Source organism: Danio rerio, chromosome 16, assembly GCF_052040795.2.
Source record: "Danio rerio strain M-AB ecotype USA chromosome 16, GRCz13ab, whole genome shotgun sequence".
Classification (NCBI taxonomy): domain Eukaryota; kingdom Metazoa; phylum Chordata; class Actinopteri; order Cypriniformes; family Danionidae; genus Danio; species Danio rerio.
Window position 1 is genome coordinate 37,863,267 of NC_141036.1, and position 26,482 is coordinate 37,889,748.

The window sequence follows — 26,482 nt, forward strand, 5'->3', positions numbered from 1 at the left end:
AGTTTTCACATGCATAGCTAGGGTGTAAACTCACTAAACCTTTCCAAAATTTCAGGGTTAAGATATGTATGGATCTAGCTTTCCTTGGGAAGAACATCCATCACAGTACAACAACCCTCATTACAAAGACTTAGGAGTTGACTCAAGACTGTAACTGCAAAAAAAACTGTTTTAAACCGTTCAGCAGTGAAGCTGTTAGTCAGGTGTGTGTGTGTGTGTGTTTGTGTGTGTGTGTGTGTGTGTGTAGGTTTCCTCATCAGCTCTGCTCTTCAAAGCGATGGAGTGCTGTCCCTCCGCCTCCCCCTGCGCTCGCTCCCAATCCCAACTCCTTTGTCTTTGTGTTCCATATTTAATGGGATGGCACGAGCGTGGTGAGAAGGTACCTGAGGGTGCTGGCCGTGCCCACTGATGTGGAGTGTCTCCCCCATCTCTCCATCCGTCCGTGGCCCTTTTAAGACAGACCTTGAGTGGGGGATCAAAGAGAGCCATTGATGTTTTCCTTGGAGTGGAGATTGAGGACCCAAGTGATACCCCACACCACGTGGACCCGTGCCACTCTCGAACCAACACCTGTGTATTTGTTTGTGTGTGCACATACATTTGCGGGGCACCAGAAACACTCCAATGTGCCCTGTGTCGAAAGCAGCTTGTACTGTACAGTCCTAATTATGACAGAAAAAATTTGGCTAACTCGCCTATTCTTTTCTAACAGTCTCCTTTTCTCTTGTCTTCGTTACCCAGAGGAAGTAAGATTATTGGCAACTGCCAAACTACCTGGCAGATTTTATTGCTCGCTCTCAATCACTTGCTTGTAAAGATCCAGAACACATGTACCTTATTGATCACTAATCAATGATCAATTAAGCAAGCCATTTGTTCAATTAAGAGCCTACTGGCCCTTGCTGTTCTGGTATTTGACTGGAGGAACTGCCGTAATGGAGAGGTTTCTACCATTGATGTAAAGAAAACTACATCGTGGTTTAAACTCTTTGGACAAAACATAAACAAAAATGGGTTTTGTGCCACAGAACAAGTGGTTAGCAGGCCCCTTTATGTTTCATAGTAACCAGATTGGATGACTCATACAGAATTTGGGTGAAAAATATGGGTCATATTATCAAAAGTTTAGACGATCTGTGTATAAATAAACAATGTCTGCCCACAAATATCCACAGTAAAATGAACTATAGTGAGGTCAGATTTGGGCACCCTTCCAAATTAACAGCATTCTTTATTTTTGTTTTTACTTTCATGCACAAAAAAGGTCTTTATGCAGGATGGATGGAAAGCAAATGTTAAAATGGATCGATGGAAATAAGGTGGAAGAATAAATTAATGGATGGATGGACAGAGGGATGGATGGAAAGCTGGCGGGAAGGTTGGATGCATAGATAAATAGACAAACGGGTGGATAAAAGATGGCGAGAAGAATGAATGCATGGATGGATGGATGGACTCATGGATAGATAGATATACAGACGGATGAATAGATGGATGGATGAATGAATGGACTTGTGGATGGATGGATATACAGACTGATGAACAGATGGATGGATGGAAATCAATGAATGGATAAACAGACAGATAGATGGATGGAAAGCCAGATGGCTGGTGAAGTGATGGATGAATGGGTGGAATGAAAGAGAAATAAATGGATAAATTGAACGATGGAAGGATGGATGGATCTATTAATGGTTGAATTGGTGGACTCATGGATAGATGGGTGTATAGAATGATGGATGGATGGATGAATTAATAATTGGACTTATGGATAAATGGATATACAGACTGATGGATGGATGGATGAATGGATGGATGGATGGAAAGCAGGTGGGATGGATGGATTGATGGACTCATGGGTGGATTGATGGGTGGATAGACGGATGGATTGATGGATGGATGGATGGATGGATGGATGAATCGATCAATGGAATAAAGGATAGACAGACAGATGGATAGATGGATTAAAAGCCAGATGGTTGATGAACTGATAGATGGATGGGTAAACTGACAGATTAATGGATGGATGAATCGAACAATGGAAGGATGGATGGATGGATGGATTCATAGATAAATGAATATACAGACTGATGGATGGAAAGCTGGCCAGATAGATGGATTGATGAACTCATGGGTGGATGGATGGGTGGACAGACAGACGGATGGATGGATGAATGAATCAATGGATGGATAAACAGACAGATAGATAGATGGAAAGCCAGATGGCTGACAAACTGATGGATGAATGGGTGGACTGAAAGATAAATAAATGGATAAATTGAATGATGGAAGGATTGATGGATCTATTGATGGATGAATTGGTGGACTTATGGATAGATGGGTGTATAGAATGATGGATGGATGGATGGATGAACGAATGAATGGACTTGTGGATGGATGGATATACAGATTGATGGATTGATGGATGGAAAGCAGGCGAGATGGATGGATTGATGGACTCATGGGTGGATAGATGGGTGGACAGATGGATGAATGGATGGATGAATCGATCAATGGAATAAAGAATAGACAGACAAATGGATAGATGGATCGAAAGGCAGATGGTTGACGAACTGATAGATGGATGGGTAAACTGACAGATAAATGGATGGATAAATCGAACAATGGAAGGATGGATGGATGGACTCATAGATAGATGAATATACAGACTGATGGATGGAAAGCAAGCCGGATGGATGGATTGATGGACTCATGGGTGGATAAATGGGTGGACAGACAGATGGATGGATGAATGAATCAATGGATGGACAGACAGACAGACAGACAGACAGACAGACAGACAGACAGACAGACAGACAGACAGACAGACAGACAGACAGACAGACAGATAGATAGATAGATAGATAGATAGATAGATAGATAGATAGATAGATAGATAGATAGATAGATAGATAGATAGATAGATAGATAGATAGATAGATAGATAGAAAGCCAGATGGCTGACGAACTGATGGATGAATGGGTGGACTGAAAGATAAATAAATGGATAAATTGAACGATGGAACGATGGATGGATCTATTGAAGGATGAATTGGTGGACCCATGTATAGATGGGTGTATAGAATGATGGATAGATGGATGGATGGACAGACAAACTGAGGGATTGACAGATACTGTACTGTACTGTTAGATAGAAAAACATCTTGAAAATTATCCCAAATGATTCACCATTTAGAATATTTTTGATTTCTGCATAATAACAAATGCAGTTTTGTGAATGTGTGTTGTAATGTTGTTATGGCCACTCATGCTGCCTGTTTTTTCAAAGTCTGCCTAGACAGATGGGGGCGCTCTGCACCTCCTTTACTTCATGGCACTCTTGTTACTTCTTCCCAAAATTTGGACATTTTGTTTTTTTAGGTCAAATAGTCAGATCTCTCCGAGCAGAAGAAGACCAAGGGGTGTCTCCCTGCCCATTTGGCCCCCCCTCTATTTTCTCCCCATTAAACCAGTCAGCGACAATGGGATCTGACAGAGCCAAGGGAAACAATCAGGGTGGGGTCACCGGCAGGGTGACCCCAAAGAGGCGCGGGGGAACGGGGGCCCCTGCGAACCGCCACCCACTGTCATCCCATTCCACAGTCCTGCTAGCCTGCCCACTTCTTTGTTACGCCCAGTCACTGAGAGAATGGGGACACTTTAGCGCTCCGCTGTCCCACAAACTCTCTCACTGTCTCTCTCATATCTAGGCCTTTCCCTCACAATCTTCTCGGTCTTGACTTTTTCTTGGCTGTCTGTCTTTCTTCCCCGAGCTTTAGCCTATGGAAGGACATAAAAGAATAAGTTGCTGGATGTCAGGAACTCAATCTTCTGTCTTTCTCCTTCTGTTTCTCTTTCCCTCCTCTTTCTTTCCGTCCTCCCCCTCCTGCCTATCAGCCATGTCTGTAGATTGACGCAGTGTGTTTTGTGTGTGTGTGTGTGTTTATATGGCGAGAGTGAGCGTGCGTGCCTGTGTGCTTGTCTGGTTTTTGTGCGGGACCGTGGATAAAGTGTGACGAGAGGAGAGGGAGAGAGAGAGAGAGAGAGAGAGAGACAGGCAGAGGGAGGGAGGCTGTCTGTCTGTGTAAGTGACAGTTTGGAAGCTTCACACTTTGCTGCCCCTGCGTTGTCTGTCTGTGCACAGTGGCCGGGTTCCCACGTGAAAGTGCTCTCTCACACTGGCACGGACCATCTGACCGTTAGCACAGCCACGTCCAGCTCTACACCAGCTCAGCTGAGTGCATCCATTCGCCCGATGCTTACCAGACATTATACAGACACACTGACATTCATGAGAACTTCATACTTTTCTTCTATTCTGTCTGTTTCTGTTCAGGAGTTGGCCTTCGCAACGCAGTGGTGAAATCTCTTGTGAATAGAGTCAAGTGGCTGTTTACTGTAGTAAAATGATTAAAGATTCATTTGGAAATTGACTTAAATCATTATTCATGCATTAAGCCAAGTGTGCTTATAGGTGTTTATTTTAGTTGACTATACAAAAGAGAGATTATACAGATCTGTTCTCTACTAAAAACATAAACTTCATTTAGTCATTTTTTTAGTTAGTGAAAATATAAATTATTAAAACAAAAAGATTAAATGAGTAAAATACCTGCTGTGATTTTATAAACATGAATAATATGTATTCAGTCTATTCGCTGTAATTCAGTCTATTCAGTGTAATATTCGGTATGATAACCTTGGATAAAGGTATCACGGTTTTAAGATATTGTGATTACTGTTGTAAAATACATTCTTTTTAAATATCTTAGTAAAAAACAAAAACTTTTTTCCACTTTGAACACAAAATATATTTTATTATGAGAAACATGTAAAATATTTTGGAGCTGTAAACATGTCAAGTTACAAAAAAAAAATCAAATGAATCATTGACTTCTGCTGCCTTCATTAGTTAAAAAAAAACAAAACAAATCTTTACAATTTAAAACTGCATCTTTGGCTATCTTTTCTGCTGGAGATACTGTAATCCTAAACACCCTAAATAAAAAAATCATACATATATCACAGGAACGGTAAAGCAGAAAATTTGGCTGTTTTGCAAACCACGGTATACCTTGTGCTGATTGTGCCGGTTATTGTGCCTACCTGTCAGCCAAAATCAAATTGATGTTGCCAGCTACTGGCCTGACTTTCATAATACTGCATGTTTAGTCATTCTGATGGATCCATGTGAACAGAACCCTACAAACTTACAGGAGCGTACAAATTGTATCTAGGTACTGATTACAAAATGCATGATGACAGCTGTATTAATTTATCCAGTCTTTACTTATTTTAGATAATGTATTTTGACTACTTCTGAATTACTTTTAGATTACTTTGACCTTTCTTGTTTAATAGCAGATGCATGGATGACAAATGAATGAACACAACATGTACAGTATGTGGTCATTCTATATTTTGGATATTCAAAACTAAATCACTGTTTCCTCTAGGATTTTTTCCAGCTGTGGCGGCAGACTCTGTTGGCCATTTTACACAGATCTACCACTACATGTGGCGTTATTTCATTGACAAATGTCATGGGCGCCTTATTAAGTCGAGATCGTATTTATGTAATAACCTACGAGCATGTCAATCTCTGCTTCAGTGCCGATTTCTGATCATGCACAAAACTTCTTGGGCGCTCTCAAATACGCTGCTCAAGTACAGATTTTCTTGCGCGCCCTCAAATAAAGGTGGCTGAAGTGAGATTTAGTGCGTTTATGTACCGAGTATATCTCCAAAATTTATTAGATTTGCTAGGAATATTTATGAATGTCTCCAATAGACTTGTGGAGCGGAGGCAGCATTAATGCGTCCTGAAGTAAAGTGAAACAGCTATAAACTCCAGCAAGATAAAGTCATTATATGCAGAGCCACAGACCTTTATCTATAAATAAAGTATAATTATGGAAACTGTGTTCATCATAACTGAAAGCTACGCTGTGTTTGCTGGTCTCACGCATCACACACCTGTCAGTCAGTCAGTCAGCATGTCACCTTAAAGGGTTAAACAGAACGCACAGCACTACTACGGTCACAGAAAAGTTTGCGCTGTTATTATTCACTTACCTTTTCATACGTTTTTGATGGGATTTTAACCCGCTATTTAAAAAACTACAGAATATTTTGAATAAGAGGCTGTAATGTAGCCGTGGCAGGTTGAATTGTGGTGTGGCACTCCGCCACGGAAGAATGAATGTAGCGGAAACCATGTGAATTATAAGCCAATTAGTAAAAAAAAAAAAAAATGTAATAGGTAAAGTTATATGAATAGAATAATTTTTAATAATATAATATATAAAGTAGCTTTAATCTGATTTTGAGCGATTTAAAACCTAAAATAATGCATTTACAAATATAAATAAAAAATCGGAATCAGATTATATAATCTAGATTACACATAATTAGTTATCCAGGCCTGTACATATATTGTACGCTCCTGAGTACAAATAGGAGTTATGCTGTTTAAGTATAAATCTAGCTTAAATTCTCCAAAATAACAGCCAAGTATGTACATAAAGTATAATTACTGAATCACTTTATACTTTGCATTTACAGTCAGCATTTTACAAACTTGTGTTTTGCATTCATTTGGTGAGTGTTACTGAAGACCAGACTGAATCTGAGCAGAAACTGGCGCAGACACAGCTTCCCTTTCCTGGCTCTAACCTTCATTTCAATTTGACTGTGTTGATGATGGTAGACTACATTAAAAAAAAACAGATCCGATGAGGACAGGAATTCCAGGGTAAAGTGCCCTGCTGGGCTGGCATGAGGTGAGGGAGAGAAGGGGGTACGGATAGAGGGATGGAGCGTGTGGGGGAGGTTTGAGGGGTGATGGGCCCCTGCAGACGAAGCTGTGGGGACAGATGGCGTCCCTCGCAGGCGCTGAGAGAGTCCCGGTTTTTCACCTGCAACCCCATGGGAAAAACGGCCTCCTGCGCACATGCAGCCTCCTGCAGGCTCATTCCTGGAATGCTCCACCATGGATGCAGAGAGAGAGAGAGAGAGAGAGAGAGAATGAAAGATGATGTCTGAATGAAAAAAGCAAAGAAAACATGCCCAAAACCTCCTTGGTCAGAAAGGACATTGCACCATATTGTTTATTCTAATTTTGTAACATTCAAAAGTACCAACAAATAGTTTGTAAATACTGTTTTATTTGAATATAGACTTTTTTCTTCTTTTTTGTGTTTTTCTTTAGTTGCATTATATAAAATAAACAAATTACAGTAAAATGTATTAAAATACATTAATAATGTATAGTATTAAATTGTATTTATACATTATGTCCTTGTTGTTTGTTTTCATATTTTAAATGATAATTTACAGAATTTAATTTCTGTTAGTCGATTCTAATTTGATGGCCCTGAAACAGATACTGTACAGTGTTTTTGTATTAATGTTTAATTTCCTTGCTCACTTTTTTCTTTCAGTTCTTTAACTTTTTAATAATTTGGTTGTGTTATTGTCTTTTTTATTCATAGTTTGTGTTTGTTTGTAATGTACGGACATTTCCATCTCCACTTGCATTCATTCCTTGCCTAAAATCTACGTTATGCTTTGCTACTGTATAAGAAAATGTGCATACTACAAATCAACACGGCACATTCAGCCATATTTTTTTGCAAACTTTTCTTAGAGTGTAAATTATAACTGTTTTAAAGTTAATACACTTTGAGTTCATTGTGGACTCTATGTAGCAGACAGAGATTCACTAAAACCAAAGAAATGCCTCCATGTATCTGTCTGTACAAAAGCAATCTGTCATCATGCCATCATTCATCCTTTTGCATCCTCTTTGACTGGTTTTAGTTTCTTTCTTGTCACCTTTCCACCTTTCCTCCCACCCTGCTTTGGCCCCTGACTGTTGGATCATGCAGATGGTGTTTTTGAGGGTTGTGAATGAGGTCAGCCGGGGTCACCATGAGGAGACAATACCTCCAGCACTCACTGCTCGCTCCAGCAGAGTTATAGCTAAAGGAGAGTGAAAGTTAACAAAGAGAGAGTGAGAGAATGAGTGAGGGACTCCCAGGGTCAGGGTGGCGTTTTCGGGGACCCTTGTTCTCTTTTGGGGACTGCTGGCATTTCACCCCCGGTTTGGGTTCAGTGAGTTTAGAAATATGCAAGACTTTACACTTGTCAATTTCACCAAAACACGCATTTGTTAACATCATTTAATAAATATTTAAAAGGAATATGTAAGGCCTCTTTCTTCATTTTCACCAAAACATGCATTTGTTAGCATCATTAAAATAATAATTAAAAGTGAATACACGAGGCTTCAAACTTTTCAATTTAGCCAAAACAAGCATTTGTTAACATCATTAAACAAAGAAAATCTTCAAACTTTGACAATTTCAGCAAAACAACCATTTGTTTACATCATTAAGAAAGGGAAAGCTCCAAACTTGCCAATTTCACCAAAACATGTATTTGGTAACAAGCATTATTAAAAAGGAATATTTAAGTCTTCAAAATGTGTTCTTTGTTATTGTTTTATTTTTAATTTAGCTGATAAATGATAATGCATTGACAGAATTCATTGTGCTTTTTCTAGGTGCTGTAAGTTTTTGACTCTTCTAAAACATAAAAATAGCATAATATGTGTGCCGATATTCAAGAAACATGCTAAGTGAGCATTCTTGTTTATCTGAAAAACAATGCTGAAGTCAGATATTCTGCTTTCAAAATGTGTGTTACGTGCCTGGAATATCTGTCTTTGATTTGGTACCTTTAACCTGCCCAATGACACTTTAGCCAACTATATTCCAGAACCTCGGGTTGCCGTGGTGGAAAACAAATGCTCTTAAAGTATGCGTCTGCAACCGAAATGTGACCTCCAGTGGACAGTAGCAGACTCCTAAATGAGACGCAGATTCAGAGTTCCACATGAGGTGGTTAATAATTAGCAAATTATATAAATATTACGAACGTAAACATTAGGTGAGCAGGTTACATTGACAACACGCTATGTGATGAGATTTGCAGAGATAAGCAATTGGGCTGTTTGCACTACACATAACTCGACACAAATTTAAACGCAGCCTTTCTGAAGCACAGAATAGTGCACTTATTGCATTCCAATGAAATGGTAAGGTTTATAATCTAATTAATACATATTAAATCTCATCAACAGTATTAAATGTACATGCTGAATCACTGATATGTGTTGAGTCACAGTTCTAAATTTCAATTTCAAACCGTTTATATTAATTTCAAGATCTATATAAATGTCATATAAATGGCATTTAAACTCACATTATTAGCATTGATCACTGAATAAAGCACACGTGGTGTCAGTTTATCCTGTTATCCAAAAAATAGAAGCCGTTTCTAAAATATACATTTCAGGTGTTGGTTAAGACAAAAACTTCTTTTAATATGGAAAATATTCCTTCTATTGTGTGCTGTACTTTTATTTAGAACTTGACTTAAATCCGCCTTTACGCTCGATACTCAGGCACGCTCCTGTTGATGTCATAAATCTGGCAACCTGTGCTTGCTTGTGTTTCGAATCAGGAGTGCAATACTTATTTCAACCACTGGATGTCAAACTTACATATTGCATCTTTAAAGAGTGTGTGCATTTAAAGCAACAGAAGTGAATTGCATTTATTTTATTTTTTATATATTTAATAATATGTTACTGCATTCAGTTAAATTGTATAACAATCATACTAAAACTACGTATTTAAAAATGTTGAATGGATTTTGATTTGAAGTGATTAGATTTTTTTAAGTATTTATTATAAACACTTACAGATTTATTGTTGTATTATATGCACTGTAAAAGAATCTGTTCCATAACAGTCTTATCACTAATTTATCAAAAATGTTCATAGCTTTTCAGCTATTTGTATTAATAATTTACCTCTGTTCAAAAAACAAAAAAAAACTTTTTCTGACATTCTGGCATCATTTAATATATTGCACAAAAATCTGGTGATTTGCTGATAATTAATTTTTCATTATTTGAAGGATTTTTTTCTTATAGTATTCCACATTAATGACACTAGATTTGTTTACTAGACTGTATTTAAAGTTTAAAACCAATCAAACAAGAGCTTCCGTATAAATCTCAACCAGAAAACACTCAAAGAATCTCTTCCTAGCGGACATATTGGAGCTTAAGCGATGTGTGGTAAGAGTGCAGGCAGGGAGCATTTGGCATGCAGGCATACATATGCTTTATTGATCGTATCGGCTGGAGGCCCCACAGATCGATTGGGATGATCAGCAGTTGTATTGATTTCTCTCATCTTATGAGTGGCATGACACCTGTTCCTGCTGATGTGCTTCATAAAGCCTCACTGAAGCAGTTAGTCCATACTGCAGATGTAAAAAGACTAATAAAGAATGTGATTTATGGAGATCCACCACCATTCTGTCATTGACACTGTGTGATAAAACTGGTGGACACAGATTGTAGGAAATGTGTTAGAAATGGTCAGATTACCTGCACAATTGACACTTACAGTTAGCATAGAGTCTTAAAGCATTGTCTCAGATGTTTAATGCAAATCTCCATACAATACAATTGTTGAACTCTGATAATTTGGTATTTAATATGGTTTATATTATAACTTTATTGGTTTTTCCTGTGTTTTCTCTAAACTCTAAATGGTGAAAACGGTTCAATTTACATTTGTCCACTTAAATGTTTCTCAACTAAATGGATATGATTCTGATCTTCAAATTCTTTGCTATAATTCATTTTCATTTAATCTTTATTCCTTTTTTTTTGCACTTTTTTAAAGAGTAGATTATGTCAAAGCAGCATAACACACAGTAGATGAAGTTCTAGTAAACTGAATCTGCTTCAGTCCAGATTTTATAGTCGAAGTTCCGTCAGCAACCGAGGAACAAATTTTGAAACAAAAATTGCTATTTGCGAATTTAAACTATATTTTGTTAAATAAAGCATCAAAAACACCACATTTTTTTAAATATTACATTGTTTTGACAGAAAGAAAACATATAAATCGTATTTAAAGCTAAATATTAAAATAAATTATTTTAAATGTAGGCTACAGGAGGCTTTGTACACTCGTGTTCCACTAAATAGAGCACACAAGACAGGCTCCATGATTACTGTCATTTTAGCTTAATGAAAAATCTGTTTTTGTCTTATAGAATGGCATAATACATTGTTAAAAACTATAAACAGTTTACAATAATTTGTGTATTTTAAACTACTCTCACAAAAACAAAACACTGTTCTTTCTGTCCTGTTTTTTTATTTATTTTTTACATTTTAGGCTGAGGAAAGTGAAGATATGTGGTTTTAACAACCAGATGGATTTAGACTTGTCCACCGTTAACTTGAATGCATCCTAGACCACCTCCTTAAGATTTATACCCTACTCAAATATTTGGGAAGGCATTTAAACCTGCTCTTTTCACAATCTAAAAAATCATGAAATGAGGTGTGAACTGCTCCTAAGTCTTCACTGACAATTTGTATCTATGTTCTAAAAATCAAGACATAATATAACAAATAAAGTCAGTGCTACCCACAGGTCTGAAATATACTTGCGGTGGTATTTGGACTGAAACGCTCCTTTTACCCATGGCACGTGGTTACTTAAATGCGACAAAAAATAATTTTTACAATATTTTTATTTATTATGACACTGTAATACACTGTTTCATTTCAATGAGTGGAAGTAAAAAAAGACTTGAAATAAAAAGAAATCCACTATTTGTTTTACTTTTATTTTATTTTGAAGGAGCCATGTGCAAATGAGAAATAAATGACATAAAGGGACAAAAAGACAATATCTCTTAAAAAAAGTATAATAATTTCAATAATAAAATGGGTAGATTATTTAAATAAGGCAAATGACTTAATTAACCATTTCTATCGGTGTACAAATATTTTGCAACCAGTTTAGATGTAATTTCTAATCCTCTCTGAGGATATAAAAAAGTTTATTTGAGTCGTTTAGATCAAATAATTATTTATTGAAAGTTTCTCTCGCTCTTGCGGCTTTCACACGCTGTCAGTTGTGAAAGTAATTCACAGTAAATCAGTAATTCACTGAATTTAAGTAAATCAGGCTTAAAATAAAAATGTAATGAAAAAATGCATACAATATACCAACAAACAGCGACTTTAGAAAGCGAAACCAAAAGCAAATCCCAGACATTTTAGGAGATTTAGAAACCCGGGCCGGGCGCATTTTGGATGCAAGTGCCAAAAAGGCACATCTCTGTGGGTCTCTGCTGAGCATGTGTGATTGTCTGTGAGAATGTTGACAGTTTTCGACCGCACACGCAACGAGAAACGTGTAGGGCGAGAGAAGATTTTCCACTGGTTAGTCGATCATGGATGTTTGGCTATTGGACATATACAAAAAAAAAAGGGTAAAACAATAAGTCCTCAAAAATACTTGGGCAGCTGTTAATATACCTGTGCGGCTCGCCCAAATAAAGTCTATGGGCTCTATCATACACCCGGCGCAGTGTGGGGCAAGGCGTGACGCAGTAGTCTTTTGGTAGATTAAGCTTGGCGCAAGAGTCGTTTTGAGGCGTTGCGCTACGCTGTTTAAATAGCAAATGCATTAGCGCTCTTTTTGCGCCCATAGGCGTTCTGGTCTAAAAAGGGAGGCGTTCTGAGGCGAACTGCTGGCGCGTTGCTATTTTGAGAAACTATAATAGATTTTTCATTAGACCAAAACTAACCCGGTCTAAACTCCGGCGCAGAGTTGCGCCTCGCTTACGCACTGCTTAATACGCACAAGAGAGCAATAGGCAAATATCTTTACATATGAAAAATGTAAATATTAAGGATATATATAGGATATAATAAGAATAGATATAGCATATAAATATAAAGGATTAAAATATTACAAAACATATTATTTTCTAGCCTACATAAATATGAAAAATCACTGCTTTTATGTCTTCTTCATCTCGGGAGGCTTTTTCAGTTCATTCATAACAATTTGCTTTTGTATAATGTTATTATTATTAGCAGTATTATTTATTATATCCATATGTATATTTGTTTTATTAAAAACAAGCTTAGATTTGCCCACCTGTCAGGTTTTAGATCATATGGGGCACAGCATGTGTTTTATGATTTAACTCAGGTTTTTGAGCACATTTTGTTATTATTATTCATTTATTCGTTTGCTGGAAATTAAAACTGAATTTAGAAATAGTTTTGAAATGAATATTTGCGCTTAACAAACAAAAGTATTTATTTATAGACTAACTGATGTATGTGCGTAAAGGTGAAAGTGAAAGTGAAAAAAGTGAAAGTGATCCATTATCTCTCATTCTCGCGCGGTAGATGCTCTGTTTAACAGTTTTCTGTTAAAAAAAACTGTTAACTGTTAACTGTTTGCTTGTGAAATGCTCATTTTTTCCACTTAGACTTACTGTGCGTCCTGTAAATAGCAAATGTGCTCTTGGTGCGATGCAGCTGACTCTTAAAGGGAATGGGAGATGAGACTGTAATTGGTTTATTCTTAAAATACACCTATAAATCATTAAGAAAATAAACTCGATCCTTTTAGACCATGCACCGAAGCGCAAGGCAGATTTCCCGTCCTTAAATTAGCAAAAACGCGTCCTGACACACCCAGAAAGCATTTGCGCCCTGCGTTTTGCGCTTTGCGCATGGACCGTCAAAATAGAGCCCTATGTGTGGGAAGCACTGAATGTCTTTTTCGGGTTATTTCACCCCAATTCTAGATATAGACTAGCCCATCTGCTGAGTTAATTTTTTTAAATTAAATTAATAGGACCAAATTTAACCCAATGTTTGATTTAGTCTATAAGTTATCCAGTTTGGGTTTAAATAGCCCAGCCTTTATTATTTATTAGAGTGTATACCTGCCTGCTGTATCAGGTCCATAGACTTAATCACATGAGCTTAAAGACAACTATTAAGGGTTAAATATGATAAATGGAAATGGAAAAATCACTCTGCAATTCAGTCTTGCAAACATAACCTTTTTTATGTGTGTGTGTGTGTGTGTGTGTTTGTGTGTGTGTGTGTGTGTATGTTTGTGTGTGTGTGTGTGTGTGTGTGTGTGTGTGTGTGTGTGTGTTACTGTGTGTGTTTGTGTGTGTGTGTTACTGTGTGTGTGTGTGTATGTTTGTGTGTGTGTGTTTCTGTGTGTGTGTGTGTGTGTGTGTGTGTGTGTGTGTAGGAAGACATAGACCACCGTTATTTTGCTCTCCATTTAATCTCATTGCTGTCTAAGTGGTTAATTGAGTTTTAATATAATTAGATAAGAATGATTTGAAGATGTTTTGAAATCTCTAACTTGGACTCAAAATTAGATTTTCTATGATTTCTAATCTCTTTCTATAATTTTAAAATGTTTTTACATCATATAGAGAGCTGGAAGAATGAAATGAAAGCAAGCATCTTAATTTGTTCTCAATTTCATCTCTTTAAAACATCAAAGAGAAACATTTGAGATATTAGTAAGTTCTTTTCTTTTCTTCTTTTTCTTTTCTCACATCATAACTAAATGTAATTTGTGATACACATAATAATCTGTGATTTTTTACCATCAGTCGCTTCTTTAAGCAAATGAGTATTTGATGAAGGTGCAGAAGTGGAAGTAGAAAATGCAACAGCCCAAGGTCTCACAGAGGAGATGTGTCAGGGAAAGGGAGGTATGCTCATTTTAACAAGACAGCCTCTGTTATGCTAATCCGTTTTTGTGCTTCCCGTTTTCCACCAATCCTTCCCTTGCCCCGTCTTCTGGCCAGCCATATCAATAGACTGAGAACTGCCCGCAACCCGTGAATGATGACCACCCTCTCAGACACACATGCCCCCCCTTTCTTCACCCTTCCCAGCCTGCCCTACTCCACCTCCTTAACCCCAAAACCTCCTTTCTCCATCTGGACTTTGATTGACAGGCGCTGGGAAGCAGGAGAAGAGCTGAGGTTCACAGATCATTAGGAGGAGGGAGAAATCTGTGCGGTTTTGTGTGTGCATGTGCGTGTGTTGGGATGGGGAAGCATTAATCCTCACGGTGACACCCCGACACCCCCATCATGGCCCCTTTCAGGACCAAATCCTTAGCCGTGGGGGTCACCGAGTCTAAGGGGAAATTTCACAACTTGGAGGCTAATCTGTCTGATCCAGTGCAGTTGGACTAAGAATCATTTTGTGCATTCTTCATCCAGTGATTATCGTGGAGATGCAATTTTTTTTAGCCTGCTACAGTTTCTGTTTGAGTTTTCAAATTTACAATGGCAGTGTAGTCACAGAACATTAGTCCTCATAAGATTTTTGCTCGTATTAACTTTCCTTTCCATTCTTCTTAGCAATTTATCCTTGCCTTAAGAAGAGTTCACGTCAGATTAATTCTTCTCGTTGTATACTCACTCTCATGACTTTAATTCTTCCCAAATTGAGCATCGTTATAATTACAAGGTTGTACATTGATTTGGTCTGCGTTTTATCAGCATAAGACTCACGAACAGCTCATAACATGAGTAAAGGTATTATGACACATAAACGTGAGGATCTGCTACGAGACGACAGCATTGCAATGCCTACTGGTGCTTTCCTGGATGCTGCAACATAGAAAAAAGTTGACAACAAACAGCATCAGCTCACTTGTGAGTGTGTGCCTATGTATATGCCAGATTTATAGATACTTCACAACAGAATGGGAATTTGTAATTTGCATTAGAAATGATTTTACTGTCTATTACTTTTCATTATTGTACTGTATATAGCATTATATGGCTTTTTAAAATTGTCACACATGCCTATGGTGCCTCACATCTAATAATACCATCCCCAAATATTTCTTGTGCATATCTACTGTATGTTAGCGTTTGTTCATTTGCTTGTGGGTGCAGTGGAGAGGGCAGCCACACTGCCTGTCTGAGTCAATCTAGAGCAGTTGTTATACACATAATCCCGCTTTCTGCTGGTTCCTCTCTTTCTCCAGGGTGACAGTGTGTCTGGAGTCGGCGCGGGCAGGGAGACAGTAATTGAGAGCTACTCAGTGTTGGAGCGCTGGGACTCTGTTAATGGAAGCTGCTCCATAGTCAGCAGACCTCCACACCCGCGGCCCAGACCTCCATAATGATTGCACCTGAGACAGAGCGAGAGACAGAGCAAACACAGACCAGTCTGCTCCGTGCCCTGACCTTTTAATCTGTCCTTCACTTCCCCCGTTTTCCCTCGCTCTCTCTTCCCACATCTTTCTGTACCACCTGTCCGTTTCAATCCGCCCATTTTGATTCTCTTCCTTAACTGTCAGGAATTGTCACAACTGTGCATTTAAGCATTCTGGCAATCAACATTGCACACTGCTGGACTTTTTTGTACTGATCCGTTCGATCAATGGCACCAGAAATGTATGTAAAACCCAGATTTGCCACTTTAACTAAAACTTTAATCCAATTAAGAAAGGAAAAAAGAAAATATAAACTTATTCAAGTAAATAAAAATAACAATAGATATTATAATATATGTGGTTTTACTAAAATAATAAGAATTAAATGTGTTAAATAAAAACATAAAAAATGAGCACTTTTTGACTATCAGCAAAAACTGATATTGCTTTATTTCAAATCAATTGTGACTAAAGTTTCCTCAGTACTTGATGCATTATGAACTAAACTTGTATCGGCTGCATAGTACATGGTTTGTTCTAAATGTGGCTTCTCTATACATAAGCAGAAACTTGTGTGCAAGGGTGCTATTACATTTGGATTGATTGACTTCCACCCCTTTAAGTTTGAAAATTAAGTATATATATATATATATATATATATATATATATATATATATATATATATATATATATACACACACAGGTATATATATATTTTTTTTAACTATGGACCCTTTTCGCAAGACTGTTTTGACGTGTTAATGGTCATCTGCATCTTAAATCCTTTTTTCAATGTTTAGATTTTAATTTTAACATATATACTTTTATACATATTTGTGTATGTATTACATCATCTTTGAATCAAATTACAAAAAAAAACAAAAAAAAACGAATGAACGCTTACGGTATGTGAGTGATTGCAGTATGTATGAGCACAGCAGTAAATCTGAAGTTGTTCTCTTTTCTGTCTGCTTTAATCAGTCTCACAATTTTTTATCTTTTTTTGAAAGTCTTAATAACACCACCATCACGCTTTTCTTTTGTTTTATCAGCAAATAGATGTAGAAAAGCATATTTGTTGTACTCTCCCAATCACTGTGCTTTAGGTTTACCCAACTATGAGTACATCCATTACTGGGAAACCTGTAAATGTAAAATGGGTCTATTAATCATGAGTACAATGCAAAAGTTCAAATGAATAAGAAGGTATTCTGATGAACATGAGTTAAAATTTAGATATGATAAAATAGCAACATTCAAATTGTGCAAACAAATCAAATTTTAAACCCGACTGGGCGCTAAAAGTGCTACTGTGAAAGCACTGTTATAAATTGTCACTACTGTGCACTGACAATCAGTCATGCACAATGGTTGCTGTTTTTTTTTTTTAAATGATCAGTTGGATCAACGGTATCAGAAATCTATGTAAAGCCCAGATCTGCTGCCGTCCTCTGGTTGGCTGGTCCTGTGATTGGCAGAGGATGAGCAGGGAAGGGGGCCACATTTGCAGGCTGGAGGCTTGTAGGAAGGATCCAGCTGTGGCTCTGCAGACCTGCTGCCAATACTGAATGGGGTTACCCTGCCGCTCTCAGCACTCTCTCGAGGATATCAGAAGAGTGGGCATCGACAGAACAGTCAGCTTAAAAAGATCCAGCATAAAGGAGAGACGAGTGTCCTGTTTTAAAATCTGGCCTTCAGCAATTTAAAGCACCAAAGATGCATTCTAATATACTTAAATATTATGGTACATTCTCATGAATATTATTCAAATGTTAAGTATTATTCAGATATTTCTATTTAAAGGAACTGTGCATGTGTGTGTGTTTCTGAAACCCTGTTAAGTGATCCTTCATAAATAATTCTAACATGATGAAAAATGTCACCTGAAGTAAGTGTTAACTAAAAATCAATGCAAATAAGGTTGGGCTTCATACAATTTCTTCATGTTCTCAAAAAATTGGTTAAGTTAATTTAATTGTTTTTACAAATTTAAATGTGCAGTAGGGGATTATCTTCAGAAACGTTTTTTGTTGTGCTAGTTGAAAGTCTTTTCACATTACAATAGTAATGATTAAAGTAAACTATATCAATATATGTATTTTTATATTTTGGGTAAGTCATAAGACTAAAAAATGTTCATCCCATTAAAAATTGTCAGGCCGATAATTCCCATAATTCTAGTAAGTAGCCCAAACTGTCAGCAAATGTACATTTTTACAACTGCTCACCTCTGTTCACGCACATGTGCACGAGTGACAGCAGTAAAAACAATTCTGAATCACACCTTTTTAAAATCCTGAATCAATATTAGTTACTTTTTATCGGTTGAGGAAGGGTGACACCATGGCTGAATTATTTCTTATAGACAGGTAATGTTATGTTTTAAAAACTAAGGGACCTTTTACAGCCTCTATAATGTAGATTTTTTATTTAATTGAACAAAAAAACTTTAGTAAATGGAGATATTCCGCCTAGCCTGCTTTACTGAGGTAAAGTTGGTTTTATAATCATATTGGTTCATTTTTGAACATTGACAACCTGTGACGCATTCTCTATATTGTTTACCATAATACTCTAAATACTTGGTCTGAAATAGCATGTAAGTATGGCTTAGTAATAAGTGTAATTCCTGCATGCCACCGGCCAACCACTCAGCATACAGTAGCTGCTTTAGGACAAAGCGTGTGAGTGAGTGAGACCAGCGATCCTTGCATGCATGACGTATTGCACATTATGACAGGTTTTGCTTTCTAACTACACCAATAACATGCTAGATATAATAAATTTTTTTATTCAGAATTGTAGCATTATAAAGTACTAAAAAGTTTTCTAACTGGCGAATGACGTGACCTAGTGGGTTTCTGTCATCTTTAATTAATTTCAGGAGGTGTGGCTTTGGATTGTATTTGAAAGACATTATTCTGCCCAGTTAGCAATTAAGCAGATCACCTACTGCACCTTTAAGTGCACTGAACATAAAATTATTAAGCTCTTACCCCCCAAAAAACTCAAGAATTGTGTTGATTCAGGTGATTTTAAATAAGTAGCTTGAGCAAGGCACAAAAATATTTCTGAGTGAAAAACAGCCTCTTATATTAACCTTTTAAATTAAATTAAGCAGCTTATTATATTTCATATACTTGCCAAGGAAAATATTTCTCATTTATTTATAATATTTCTCCTTCTTTAACATAAACCTAAAAAAACTACAACTAAAATAAAAATTAACTATTTAGGCTTTTAAAAAATAATAAAGGAAAAACATGATAGATACTTTATGCAGTGATAATAAAATAATAAAAATTAGGTGTGTTAAATGGAAACTGCGCATTAATGGCACCTAGGTTTGACAAAAGTTGTAATATTGCATGATTTGCTTGGCAATACATTAATAAAGCCTTTTAATTTTGAGTCATTTGTTAATAAAGGTCTTAACATGATGACCTCAGATTGTATTGCTTGCTAGCACCAAGTATAACCTACAGTATATTCCAAATGAAGCTCCATTTCAGTTATGATGTTGCTTGAATAGACAAAAAGCATACCAGTTCTGTGGCTTTTGGGACAACAGAACAGAAAATGTAGACTAAAAAGAAGGAAACAGGACTGGTAGACTGGATGGGGCATCAGTGGGTAGATGGAAGCAAGTGAGCAGCAATACGTCCCAGAGTGGAACGGGTGGATGTTAAGGGGATGAGAGGGCAGAGGAGAACAGAAAGGAAGGCAAGGGAAAGAGGATGTTGGCAGGCGGTGGGACTGCTCTAATTGATCTCTGGGTGATGCAAGGGGCCGCCTCTCAGGGGCCGGGCAAAGGGAGTGGAAAATGGTGGAGGGAGGGTCATTAGAATGCAAATCCAGGCCTCGCTCTTCCTGCAACCACGTCCGACAGGTACATAGAGGGAAGAGGTGGAGGAGGCTCTCTATTATAGAGGTGCAGCTGGACTGATCTTTTAAAAGATTGCCGATTGAAGGCATACGCTCGCTGTCCCCCTGTGTTAATGTCTCTTTCATTGGTCCCCATTTTTGCTCCTGCTTTTAAGACAAAAGGGAAGGATATCCATAGCAGGGGTGAGCAGCAAGGGTAGGAGGTGGAGGGTTGGGAGGGAAGAGGGCCAGCCGATCGGGGTATCATTTTTTATTCCCCCTAATTGACGTGAACAGTTCTTTTGACCCTAATTAGCGGTCTGTAATCTCTCATTTGCATATCACAAAGGCAACACTATTTGCATATTTGTAAACGAGAAGGGCCTTGCATCTGCATGCGATCCCCAGTTTCCCTTTCTCTCGATTTGTCTCCTCCTCCCTCTCTCTCTCTTTCAGTTGTTGGTCGTGCCAGACAGGGTGGTGTACATAGAACTACATAAGAGCTTGGCACTGGCTGCCAGTGTTATTGGCACTGCCTCTGACAGAGGTAGATAGAGATAGAGAGTGAACGACAGAGAAAGAGACAGAGAAAGACAGCGAAACAAAGTTCTGGTAATGACAGCGTGACACTTTCTCTGAAAGAGAGAGAAAGACAGATTGAGAAAGTGACAGAGACGGTTAGATGAGGAAAAAAGAGAGAAGACGCTAGATGTATGTGACAGGCTTGTGTTTAATGTGGGATTTACATTGACTGACTGATCTGTCAGTCTTAAGGCCCACACCAGGAATAATTCAATGAGAATGAAATTTCTGACATCGTTTACTAACCCTTGTGTCATTTCAAAGCTGTATGACTTCTGTGATACAGAAAAGTAGTTTAGCATGCAGTTAATGCTGCTCTAATCCAGAGAAAGAAAACGGAGCTGGTGTCAAGCTCTTAAAATAGTAAAAAGCATTACTAAAGTATATTGTGTTCTTTGCTATTATGAAGGCATATGTGATTTGTCTAATAATGAATAAATTGTGGCAATCTCCAAGTGAACTCTCCCTTAAAGAGCTAAAATCCTTTTTAACAAATAATGACTTAATATATAAAGAGTTATTTAGCAAAAACTGTTAACTAATCCATTCATTTTCCAGTCCCTTTTTTAATCTGGGGTCGCCACAGTGGAATGAACCGACAATTTATCCAGCACATGTTTTACGCAGCGGATACCCTTTCAGCCGCAACCTATCTCTAGGATGACATCCATACACACTCATTCACACTAATACACTACGGACAATTTACCCTACCCAATTCACCTTTACGTCTTTGGACTGCGGGGGAAACCGGAGCACCCGGAGGAAACCCACGGGAACATGCAAAGTCCACACAGAAACGCCAACTGACCCAGCAGAGGTTTGAACCAGCGACCTTCTTGCTGTGAGGTGACAGCACTACGTACTGCGCCACCGCATTGCCAAACCGTTAACTCATTTTCATAAATCATGTTTTTTTAATTGTCCATTTAAGACTTTATTTTCATGCTTTATAAAAATTAATACAAAATTTGGGGTATGCAAATGAATTCTTCTTGTACTGTTATCCTGAAATATCATATAAGGTGTCTTAGAGTGGTGAGATGTCTAAGTCACAACATCTAGTTACTGGGCTGCCTCTAGACTCAACCAATCTCTGAAACAAAGGTACCAAAACTGTCACTGGGGTGGTACCCATTTAAAAGTTACTTTTGTACATGTTTAATGCTAATATGCACATGTAGCACTAGTATGTTACTTTAAGGTACCAATGTGGACCTTTTAGTTTAAACACCTGTGACAGCTTTTATTCCTTGATTCTTTACAGTGTGCTTCAACCAATCCAACTCTTCACAACCAAGCGGCAACCTCCCGCTCTCCCTCGGGAGGCCAATACGGAAGTAACTGAAACTGCAATTCATCGAAATTCCGCTAGTCCTGGCTCCGTAATAGAGCAAAGTTTAATTGAGCCCACTGTTAGAATGGCCAACTTTACAGCAGAAAAAAAGGTGTTTACAGCCTGGTACAAAGAACGATTTTGGTTCATAAAGCTAATATTACCCTTCATGACAACTGTGAGGGGGGGGGGGATTTTTTAATAACTCATCAGTTTTCTTTATATTGGGTAATATTAAGTTTGCATAATTAAGGGCGTGGCCACTTGATTGACAGCTAGGTCACTTCACCTCAGCTGACTCCGGCAAATTGGACACTGATTTCGGCATATTCATCATATTTTTGTGTTGTTTCATGTAGCTTTACACAGTCAGTTGCCTTGTGGGATTATTTCGTCCAATTATCAGATGATATGGGATGCTGTGTGAACTTAATTGTGCTCACAAACCATTCACGTGGCCTCCAGTTCCCATGTGAGTAAAGTAACTTGTAAGCCATCTTTATAAATGTGTTTGTTTTATTTAAGATCATTAATCATTTTTATTGTTCTTTAGAGCTGTAATGCACTCCCGAATCTGACAGGTTGATTAGCTGTGGGCTGTAGAACAGTCATCTGAAGTGTTATCATACAGTGTTATGCTGGATTTCATCAATAGTCCTGCATTTACTAACGCAGACTATATCTAAAGTGTTTGGAAGTAATTTGCGTTTTCCTCCTGTAGGAAAACGTCATAAGAACAATGCTTAGTGGCTCAATGTATTACTACAGTATTTTTAAAAGTCTAAACACTTTATTGATATATTGTACAGCCAAGCACATGTGGTCAGAACACAAACGAGTCAAGTATTAGGCGTTTTACCAAAATAAAGTGTGTCTAAGCCAGGTCCAAGCAAAATGCCAGCAGGTGTCTGTAGCTCCGCTCACTCTCCGCCTCTTTGCCCTTGTTTGGTATCCTGCCGTGAGTGCGATGACGCGCGAATAAAATGGCGACGGTTGGCCACACCTACTTGTGGCTTCTTTTGTGCTCTTCAGAAACCTATGGGTGATGTCACAGACACTACGTCCATATATTTTACAGTCTATGTTTACAACCACAAGTGCTTCAATACAGCCAGGAATTTTAGATTTGTGATTGGGGTAAAAAAATGAAATTGTAAATATTTTTTCTAAATATTAAGTATTTTTTCTCAAGATTGCAAATTTAATGAAGTAAATGCAAATAATTGTCAATATTTTTTAAATATTTCTACCCAGTTTATATTTTTGTCTTTAGCTGTAATGTGGACTTTGATTATTTTCAAATATGATGTATTTTTGCTTGCAAACCAGCATTAACTTAATCATTTACCAAATATACTTTGCCTTCTGTTATCTGTACCAAACAATCCAAAAATAAATTCACCTGACAAGTATAACCTAGTATTTAAAAATAGCTTACAACTGCTACGCTAGTGTTCTGAGGAGACCAACGACTGCAAAAGAGAACGACACTATTAAAGACCCTGCCTGCGTGCCAGCTCGAACAGAGCCCTTTAAAAAAAGTCTTGTCGGGCACTTCTCATCCCCTTGTCATGGCTGACCCTTCCAACGCTTGCCTCAATTACTATGGAAATGGGGGCTAATTGAATGGTCGGTGCGAAATAGGGAAGACAACATGGCCTACATTATGATAAGGAGCATAGACAATAGGTGAGCCATCTCACTGGGGACACTTGGCTTAGCAGCGGATTGAACGCGGCTCTCGCTTATCTCTCCTGGGGTACAGGTATTCCAAGCCTCGTGCCATAAGCCCTGATGTTAGCATTAGCGAGGCCGCATGACCGCCAGGTTTGCCAGTGGTAGGGCAACTCCTTTTGTATTCACTGGTGGCTCATTCTCAATATCCTAAGGATATAAAGGCTATTATGTGGCAGTGATTTTTGCATATGCTCCTCACCATGGGATGCCCTTTTGTGCAAACTGCTGCATTTTTGCATTGATTAGCTGCGTTTGTTGGCAGCTCCTAAGCTTTCAGAAGATGACGCTAACCTTAAACACCTTGCTTTTAATGTATGGACGGGGTCTTTTACAATACGTTTCTTTTTCATATGGAGATTATTGCGTTTTAAGAGGTCTACAACTGGCCTCATTGTCACCAGGCGCTTGAAGTGTTTCAAACAAGAGGTCTGGGAACAAGCACACCTTTTCAGCTCATAAAGACGAAAGGAGGGGGGAAAGCTCCACTTTGATTTTGTTTGTACTGTGGAAGAAAGCAGCATCGCCTCTGCAATTAGTCCTAATAATCTGCGTGTGTTTGTGTGTGTGTGTGTGTGTGTCTGTGATGAGAGAGAATGAGGAAGCGTGAGAAAAAAGAGCTGTTTTAAAAGAGCATGTGAGTTTCAGGTGTTTTAGGATATTGAATCAGTGTCGTGAGATGAGTTTATTCCTCACATGACAGCAGTGATATTGTTAATCCAGAAAGAGCATGATTTGGTGACACAAAAATGAATAAGTAGTGTTGTAAAACCGTGCTGGAACATTACACAATATCAGAACCCCTAGATTTGCCTCAGCAAAAAGGTCACTGGTTCGAGCCTCAGCTGGGTCAGTTGCCGTTTCTGTGTGGAGTTTGCATGTTCTTCCTGTGTTTGTGTGGGTTTTCTCCAGGTGCTCTGGTTTCCCCCACAAGTGCAAAAACATGTGGTACAGGGGAATTGGGTAGGCTAAAATTGTCTGTAGTGTATGTGTGTGAATGAGTGTGTATGGATGTTTCCCAGTGATGGGTTGCAGCTGGAAGGGCATCAGCTGCATAAAACATATGCTGGATAAGTTGGTGGTTCATTCCACTGTGGCGACCCCAGATTAATAAACTAAGGGACTAACCCGAGAAAAAAATTAATGAATACAGTTGAAGTCAGAATTATTAGCCCCACTGTTTATTTTTTCCCCAATTTCTGTTTAATGGAGAGAAGATTTTTTTTCAACACATTTCTAAGCATTATAGTTTTAATAACTGATTCATTTAATCTTTGCCATGATGACAGTATAATATTTTACTAGATATTTTTCAAGACACTTCTATACAGCTTAAAGTGACATTTAAAGACTTAACTAGGTTAACTAAGTTAAATTAATAGGCTAATAATTTTTACCTTAAAATGGCCGATTCTAGCCGAAATAAAATTAATAAGACTTTCTCCAGAAGAAAAAATATTATCAAACATACTGTGAAAATTTCCTTGCTCTGTTAAATATTATTTGGGAATTATTTAAAAAGGGAAAAAAATCATAGGGGGGCTAATAATTTTGACTTCAACAGTATATTTCTTGTCATATATCACTCTTGTCAAGGCAAAATCTGAAACAGATCTAAAATTGTAGGGATTAAGCCAAAGGAAGGCTGTATAACTCTTACTTTTATGAGTTAGGTCTTCCCCTGCAGTAATACGCCTGAAACACTGATTGCCGTAAAACTCGTCAATGGCAGGGAAGCATTTTTCTCCTGTTAACTGCAGGGAAAGAGTTAAACGAAGTCGTTTAGACATCATAATACCAGCCATACATGTAAAGCAGAAATAATGTGCTTTAATTCCGTCATGTCCAGCGGCCGTCATCCTTGAAACAACCTCCACCATTGTAAGCTCCTTGCTTTTCTGTCTCTTCCATTGCTCCATTTGTTAGATGTTTGCTCCAACTTTCTTTTGCACTCTGAAGCACGTCAAGCCATTTAAAGGCATAACTAGGTTTATTAGGCAAGTTAGAGTAATTAGGTAAGTTATTATACAACAATGGTTTGTTCTGTAGACAGTTGAAAAATATACAGCTTAAAGGCGCTAAAAATGTTGACTTCAAAATGGTTTTAAAATATATAACCTTTATTTGCAAAGTGCTTATTTTGATTTATTTTATCTTATGGGATGCTTTTTTTTTAAATCCTTTAATTGGACTCACAGTGACTCTAGATACATGATCAGCTCTAGCCTATCTTTTTTTGTTTGTTTGTTTGTTTTTTTAAACTCCTGCTTGGCCTTTTTAATGTGTTTTAGCCTGCATATAAAATGGACTTTACCTGACCTCATGTTTTGTGTGAGAGCATGTCTTTTAATAACATTACCATCTACAGAGAGAAAGCCAGAGGGGGGTTAGAGCGGTCCATTCACACATACAGGACACATGGAGCAAAGCGGGCAGCTCTACCCTATCAACCCACCACCCACCAGCCCAAAAGCTGGATGAGGCGGGAGACGCAAGATAGACATTTGAAGTCGTTTCATCATGACGCCTGGTCATCCTCCACCTCTCTCCCTTATTTTATTTTCCTTTCCGCCAGGATGTTCTGTTCCTGTTTCCCCATCTCTTTCACGGTTCTTCCCCGCTGCGGGCGAGCTCAAGCCCCCTGCCTCTGCCCCATATTGGATCTCTGTGGGCATTTGGTGTTTTTAAATGAATAGGCAAATGAGAAGAGCGTCCTCTGCAAATCAGGCGGGGGTGTCCCGGAAAGGGTGTGGCCATGTTGGTGTTGGGCAAAGGTGATTGGGTCAGTGGGCAAAAACAACCTGCTTTGCATTTAAAAAAAAATATCAAGGGTGGATAAGTGCCCCGGAGACAG

At 38.0% G+C, this 26,482-nt stretch overlaps 1 protein-coding gene and 1 long non-coding RNA gene across 32 annotated transcripts in view; one reads left to right on the forward strand and one right to left on the reverse strand.

Annotated features, from left to right (window-relative positions):
• The window catches only part of LOC147840339 (uncharacterized), a 328,044-nt gene that overhangs the window by 288,356 nt on the left and 13,206 nt on the right, over nt 1–26,482 (reverse strand). The gene's annotated exons all lie outside the window — the stretch shown is intronic.
• LOC147840340 (uncharacterized) overlaps nt 1–26,482 on the forward strand; it is a 357,076-nt gene that overhangs the window by 211,985 nt on the left and 118,609 nt on the right. For 7 of the 31 annotated variants that reach the window (XR_015511614.1, XR_015511633.1, XR_015511625.1 and 4 more), the window contains one exon: nt 15,942–16,544. The exons of 14 other annotated variants lie outside the window; for them this stretch is intronic. The gene's annotated coding sequence lies outside the window, so the exon portion shown is untranslated. Of the gene's footprint in view, nt 1–247; nt 1,638–14,361; nt 14,452–14,544; nt 14,647–15,941; nt 16,651–26,482 lie in introns of those variants that run through there. 10 more of the 31 variants (XR_015511612.1, XR_015511631.1, XM_087287360.1 and 7 more) reach the window with 4 other exon arrangements.